We start from the raw sequence: 7234 nt of genomic DNA, 5'->3' as shown, positions 1-7234 counted from the left end.
TTACACGTTAAAACAAGTAAGTTGGTACTTGATGGGGTCCGATTTCCATCCTGCATCGATGGTTTTAGCGTCGGTGGGCACGCCGCGCGTGACTCTTCCTTTTTTTTGCTTCTTATTTTCTAGAATTTTCTGAACCCCAAATATATTAAAAAGAAAAATGGACGAGCACAGTGACGTTAGTTTTACCTCGAGGGAGAGGGTCAAAGGTCAGGGATAACAGATTCTTGTTCCGTTAACGTCCGTGGTAATTATTTCATTGTGATGAGTTGTCTGTTCCGTCCCTTCCGAGTACCGGCTTGGAATATTCTTATGAGGTAACTGGGATAGGATTGTCTACGGTGAAATTAGATTGGTTAATTTTGACATTGATTAAAAAAATACTAGAAGTTATAATAATTTAAAATTATTTAAATATGAAATAATTTTTAACAAATGACATGAATTTGAGATGAATCGATCTAAAAAATTAATAAAGACATTGAGATAGTTGAGACCCAAAATAGTTTGAACTTGAAACAATTTGGTCCCAAAATAATTTAAAAATTTTAAAACTCTAATAAATAATCTAAAAATAAAGGGTAAAATATACAAATCGTCCATCGACTATAGAGTGCCGCTTTGTTGAGTTTTTTTACTATTAAAAATTATAAAATGATCCTCCAATTATATGATATTATTTTGTTGAGTCGTTGTATATTAAAAATTAGAAAATGGTCATTCGACTATTGATATATTCCAAACTCGTTCTTTTTATTAAATAATTGACGATCATTTGAGCTGAACGTTAACTTGTTGATTGTGATATGATAAAATCATATTTTAATGATGTCTAATGGCACCACCATTGCTTTTAAGCACTAACTCGACGATATAATATTTCAAGCGCCGACTCAACGTTATAATGTAAAAGGAGAATCGATCCATAAAATGTTGCTCAAATAGTTTTGGGATTAGATTTTATCATAACCTAATCAATATGTTTACGTCTAGTTCAGACGAGCGTAAATTTTTTAAAGAAAAATAACAAGTTTGAAACATAGGAATAGTTGGATGACCATGTTTGTAACATTTAATAATCAGGGGACTAAACAAATCAATATCCTATAATCGATGAATCATTTTAAAACTTTTAATAATTAAATGACTCAACAAAACAACATTCTATAGTTTAGAGATTATTTGTATACTAAGCGCTAAAATTAATTGACCGTCTAATCCGCAAAAGTAGCGAGAATATAAATCTTCATATTAAGAATTAGTACAAATAAATAGTAGATGAAATAGAAAATAATATTCAATCAATCTATTAAAAAACAACATTTAATCATTAAATTTAATAACTTTTTCCAACTCAGTTCCTCACCTTGTATATTGTTAATGACTAAAATGTATGAGAAGATGTAAACTTTGAGATTAAGTTAAAAAAATCTATCAAAATCTAAAACCAACTTGGATTAAAAAGGGAGAAAGTAGTTTAAGGGTTCAATGTTACTTTATCCTTAAATAAAAAGAAAATAATATATCATGAATCTGAAAAATATATTAAACTATAATCTTCAATATTAAAACTCAAATTATTATTGTATATTAAAATAAACTTTTTTTATCAAAGTTTATTTTTTTATATTTAATATTTTTCTTATACTTCCTCTACCATATTTTTTCACGAGTTGAATCTTCCACCAATATAGAATTCCAAAATAAGAACATTGATCAAATCCACTAAAGGTTTATATACTCCAATCAACAACGATCTTAGATATGATATTTAGCAAATTCATGTAGTATATCAGAATCAAATCTATTGTTGGACGCTCGTATTTATTCAACCTAATCAGCCTACGATAAGTAATCATGACACTAGACATGATACATACACTAAGGGTCAATATATAACCCCACACAAGACTAAGGGGTCTTCTTTCTCTTATTCTTTTTATCCTCTAAGGGAGAGAAAACCATTATCATCGACATACTACTTCTCTTTCTTCACCTAAATTAGAAAGGGTGAACCGCCTATAGCAGCCACAACTCAAATGTTATTATCAACAATTTGTACTTCATTTGGATCTCAGTGTGAGTCAAATCCTTTTCATCCCTAAGACTTCGAAAGAACTCATCCGATCGAATCCTCGAGAGGCTCATATTATCCGGTCAACAACAACCTTTGATATGAAATGTGACAGATTCACGTGGTCGGTCTAAGTCAAATCTACCGTCAGACGATAAATTTATTCACTATATCAACTTATGAGTAGCCATCTCGATATAAGGGTCAGTATATAAACCCATCGTACCAAACCAAAGGGTCGTAAAAACAAATGTTGAATTCTTTTATTATCATCGTACAGTTGTTGGTAAATTACACATTTAGTATTTCAATTATCATTTCTATTTTTCTTTAGTTACTTATTTTTTTTCAAAATCATATCTAACGTTTAATTTTGATTTCATTATTACCACCCACTGTTAAAAAATTAACGGTGATATTTATGTGTTAAGATAATGTCATATCATCATTTAAAAAAATACCACGTCAGTAGTTATGTTAAATTTTTAATGTTAGGTGACCAGAATGAAACCAAAACTAAAAGATAGGTATAATTTTGAAAAAAATAGTTATGTGACTAAAATGAAATAAAATTGATAGTTGAAGTACTAAATGTATAGTTTATCCTACAATTTTTCCCATTTTTTGTTGGTGCTTGCGGGCCCATGATTCATCAAATTCTTTTTCTAACGGTAAAAACCGTTGGCACAGCCACTGGCGCCAATTTCGCTCAACAACCGCCATCTATAATATTATGTAATTAAGGCTATAATCATCCCAATTTATATTTGAAATGATTTAACGCATGAATACTACAAATAGAAAAAACAATTAGAAATTTACATGACCATTTTAAATGAATTACGAATTTTTCTATCTAAATCATGATCAATGGACAAGCATCAAGATCTGTGATTGAAATCTTTGGGGTTTCTCAAGTAAATCAATCAAGCTGACACAATCACATAATTATGTTCTGTAATTGCTGTTCTAAAAGGGTTAACGTAGGATTGTTTTTATAAAGAAAACCCATGAGTATTATTTAAGCCCACTAAAACAACAATTAATTAAGTGATAATGGGTATTAAATTTAACGTGCTTAATATTTTTTAAGAGAGTCTTTAGAAAATTATATCTTAAATGACAGTGAGATTTAGAATTAAATCGGGTCAAACCATAAAATAAAACAAGTAAAATTTTCAGTTATTTTGTCTCTCTCATTTATAGTTGTCGTTTCTTTTATTTACATTTTGATTCGACTAGTTTTGGTATTAATGGTTGATAGTCTATATCTCTTGTTTTTCATTTACTTTCTGACTCTGTTTTGAAAATCGGACCGGATCGGTCGGTTCAATCGGGAATCGTTGTTTAGTCCGGTTCAATCTAAACCGGTTGAACCGCTATTAGTGAACCGGCCAGAACCGTTGAACCGTTCGAACCGGACCGGCAGAAAATCGAAAAAACCAGAAAAAACTGGGAAACATCGGAAAAAACCGGGATTTTTGTTTTTTTTAAAAAAAAAATTAAATCAAACAACGTCGTTTTGTTAAACGAGCCAAGTCGAACTTGAGTATTGCTGAGCTCGACTCGAACTTGAAAACTTTAAAAGTAAGCTCAACTCAAACTCACAAGCTAAAAATTATCAAGTTCAACTCAAACTCGAAATATAATATTGAAACTTGAACTCAAAAATGCTTGAACTCAAAAAAAAATTAGAAGCTCGATTGAAGCCTAAAATTCGAGCTTGATTAAAGTGAAAGAATAGTTATATAATTATAGTTATATAATTTTGTTATGATTTTTTTAACCCCAAATTTATTTTTTAATTATAGTTATATAATTATATTTATTATTTAATATGTTTTACCATAAATATTATGTTGTAGTTAATTTGAATCATTTTGTTTCACTTGATTTTATGGTTTTTAACTTATATATGTTATGATATAAAAAATTATTTTTTATTAAATATTTTTGGTATTTTTATTTAATTTTTTAAATAATTATGACGTCGTCCGGTTCTTCCGACCGGTCGGACCAGTTCGACCGGTTGAACCAGTGAACCAGTAGCATGACTGGTTCGCTAACCGGTCCGGTTCTGAAAACCATGCTTTCTGATATTCATATACTTTTTGAATTTCTCTTAGTTTATAATAATTATGCCTTTATGACGTTTTTTTTGTTTTTATGATACGTTTTCTTCTGTCTTCATGACTCTTTTTTGGTCGTTTGATGGTTTTTTAAGAACCAAATTTGACATATCTTCAACTGATCAAGATGACACATATTTGTTATCTCATTGATCTTCTTGCTTTGGACCCTCGGATTGGATTTAGATACATGGTTTGAGTTTGTAGATAGTTTTTTCATGACGCTCATCTCCGATTTACAGTTGTTGATGGTTTTTTAATAGTTTTATCCCCTATTGTAGTTCGTTTTTTATGCAGTTAGATTTGTTAATATATATCTTTTGTTAGAGTTTCTTGGATGATTTCTAATATTTTCCTTGTATGATCCTTGAATGATCTCAAGTGTCTAGTGTAACACCCTTAACCCGTACCCGATCCGGATACGAAATTCAAAGGTGTCACATTGACTTTTCAAAAACATGTGTAATTAACAAATAAGAACAATTTAAAAGTATTGATCAATATAAAAAGGTATCAATCTTAACTTAAATAAAATAACCATTTCACATTCATATTTACATAAAAGCTTTGATAGTTTACATAAATACAAAATATATGAGTTTACAAAATCGATCAGAGCATTTCAAATTAAACGTATAATACATGCCAACAGTTTACAAAATTAACACAAAAACCTACATTTAATTTGTCCTGATATGATCTTCAAGTAGTATGCTATCCTCAACCAATCAGTCTTCCACTTTCTTCAAACCTACGCATGAGAAAATCACACGCTAAGTCGATGACTTAGTGAGGCAAATACTAATAGTGCCAACTTATTAAACGAAATCTTTATTGGTTTTTATCAAAGCATTTATAAAGCATTTCAACTTATTTTCCATATCAAAATGATATATTTATACATATACTATTCACTTCGTTTAGCTTTGTTCCAAATGCCCAATGTATACTACTGAGAACTCTAGGTATTTGAGTACATTGAGGTTGTACACTAATGTTGTCACCACAGCTCGTAATTTGCACCGAAGTGTCACATAATTGTCCCAAAGGACCACATAGGTTTGCACCGAAGTGCCACATATTTGTCCCGAAGGACCACATAAAACCCTCGACTCTTGGCATGCCAATTATACTGCTAATCCTCATACATATACCTTGGGCTATTAATCACATAATTATTTTCAATCATTATTCGATGTGTCTCTTATTCACATAGTTACTTTCACATAAAGTCTTTTCGCATACACTTGTTCAAAGTTCACATTTCCATAATCATATGATAAGAAAACATAGCTTATATAATATAAATTGAATAAAACATTGCAATTAACATAAAAGAAATTATAAAGTTTTCGATCGAAATCACTGAGGTTAGCTTATCGCAAGCCTTCCTCAATTTTGTTACAAAACCAAGAAGTTGCACTCACCTTTGCCTCACTGAAGTTCTAAGCAAAATCCTTAACACCTTCGAATCGATACTTAATATGTCTAGCTGACCGGAAGTTGATTACGTTCAACCAGTACACAAAACCAATCAAAAATCAATATCATTCTTCAAATCACTTATATCCCATCAAAATAACTTATGATGCAAGAAACACTTAATTTTCATTTCATGCCTAGAAGTATCGGTACTACCACTACAATACCGATACTTACCTTTAGGGGTATCAATACCTCCTCAAGGTACCGATATCATTCCGAGGTTCTGGAATTGTATCTTGAAAATGGTATCGATACTACACACTCAGTATCGATACATTCTTCAAACGGTATCGATATTGTCTTAAGAAAACCACAGATTTAACCCTTGAAGTATCGATATTGTTCTAACGGTACCGATACTCGAAGCCTAAAATAGATATTTTCACTTCGAAAATAACCCAAAATCCTCATAAATCTCTTATATTCATCACACCTTAAGCCTTTAAACTCACCCTTATACTTCCAACCCAACTTGTCCTCATTACTACTCCCTATCATACAAAATTTCACTAAAACACTTGCATCTAAAAATCATACTATGTTTTCAACAAAACTCTTAATCATTTCTAATACTCATAATCATTTAGTTAGCTCATTGACAAGTCAAATATCTCAATAAAACTTCAAAAACTATTCCATATCAAAATTTCATTTCTAAACCCATTTTACAAATTTATCTCTAATTTACTTTTTTTGTTGTTCTACTAGTATACAAGCTTTCCTTAAGCTTATGTAGCACTTAAGCTTCAAAACTAACCCCAAAATTTAAGGAAAACAACCAATTTCAGAATCTTACCTTTGGGAGTGGAGTTCACGACAGAGGAAGAAGAAAAGCAAGGTTTTCAGACTTTTCTCCCCATATACACGTGCTTATCCCTTAAAAGAAACATGAGATAAAAATCTTTTATGGAGAAAAGACCATATTGCCCCTCTTATAATCCAAATTTGATATCATATCCTAACCAAAAAAATTTACAATAAGTCTTTGAATTTTTTAAATTATTCTAATTAAACCACTAAATTTTGAGTTCTTACATATTGGTCAATGACCCGCTGATTGGGATGTTATATCTAGTTTATTGATCAACGATTATAAGAAAATATTCTAATTACGTGTATAATTTTCGAACATCATTGTAATTTTGAATATTTTCTCCTTTTTAGTAAAGTTAACGGCTCTATTTGCATATAAAAAAATTACCTCCCTTGTAGGAGGCGTTTGTTACTTTGTTTAGGTGGAGACGCGGCGGTTCACCTCCCTCCTCTGCTCTGCTCTGCTCTACTCGTTCTTTCGGAGGTTTGGGTTCTCTGATTTTCTTGGACTTTTGATCCATGGGGCCGTTGTTCTTATCTTCCTTGTTGGGGCCATGTCCCATGTGTGTATCCACTCCTTTCATGGAATGTTATTAATGCTTACCAACTCTAAATATTTTGCTCAATGATTGTTGCATACCATTTATAAGTGGGTCGGGCGATTCATTCAACTCCACTTAGGCCGGATTTGAATAATAAAGTTTTCATCTGAAGTCCTATATTAAAAATATTTTTA

The 7234-nt window shown here is 30.9% G+C and overlaps 1 long non-coding RNA gene across 1 annotated transcript; it reads right to left on the bottom strand.

The window, feature by feature from the left end:
* Nucleotides 1-4852: 4852 nt before the first annotated feature.
* Nucleotides 4853-6530, bottom strand: LOC120122502. Its single transcript, XR_005516089.1, has 3 exons — nt 6482-6530; nt 5628-5692; nt 4853-4951 (listed from the first exon to the last, which is right to left on the bottom strand). It is a non-coding gene; the product is annotated as an uncharacterized LOC120122502 (long non-coding RNA).
* Between the last annotated feature and the right edge of the window lie 704 nt (nt 6531-7234).

This window comes from Hibiscus syriacus, unplaced genomic scaffold (assembly GCF_006381635.1).
Source record: "Hibiscus syriacus cultivar Baekdansim isolate YM2019G1 unplaced genomic scaffold, ASM638163v2 tig00110387_pilon, whole genome shotgun sequence".
Lineage (NCBI taxonomy): Eukaryota > Viridiplantae > Streptophyta > Magnoliopsida > Malvales > Malvaceae > Hibiscus > Hibiscus syriacus.
Note: the sequence above shows the minus strand (reverse complement) of the source record. Positions and strands in the feature narration are given on the sequence as shown.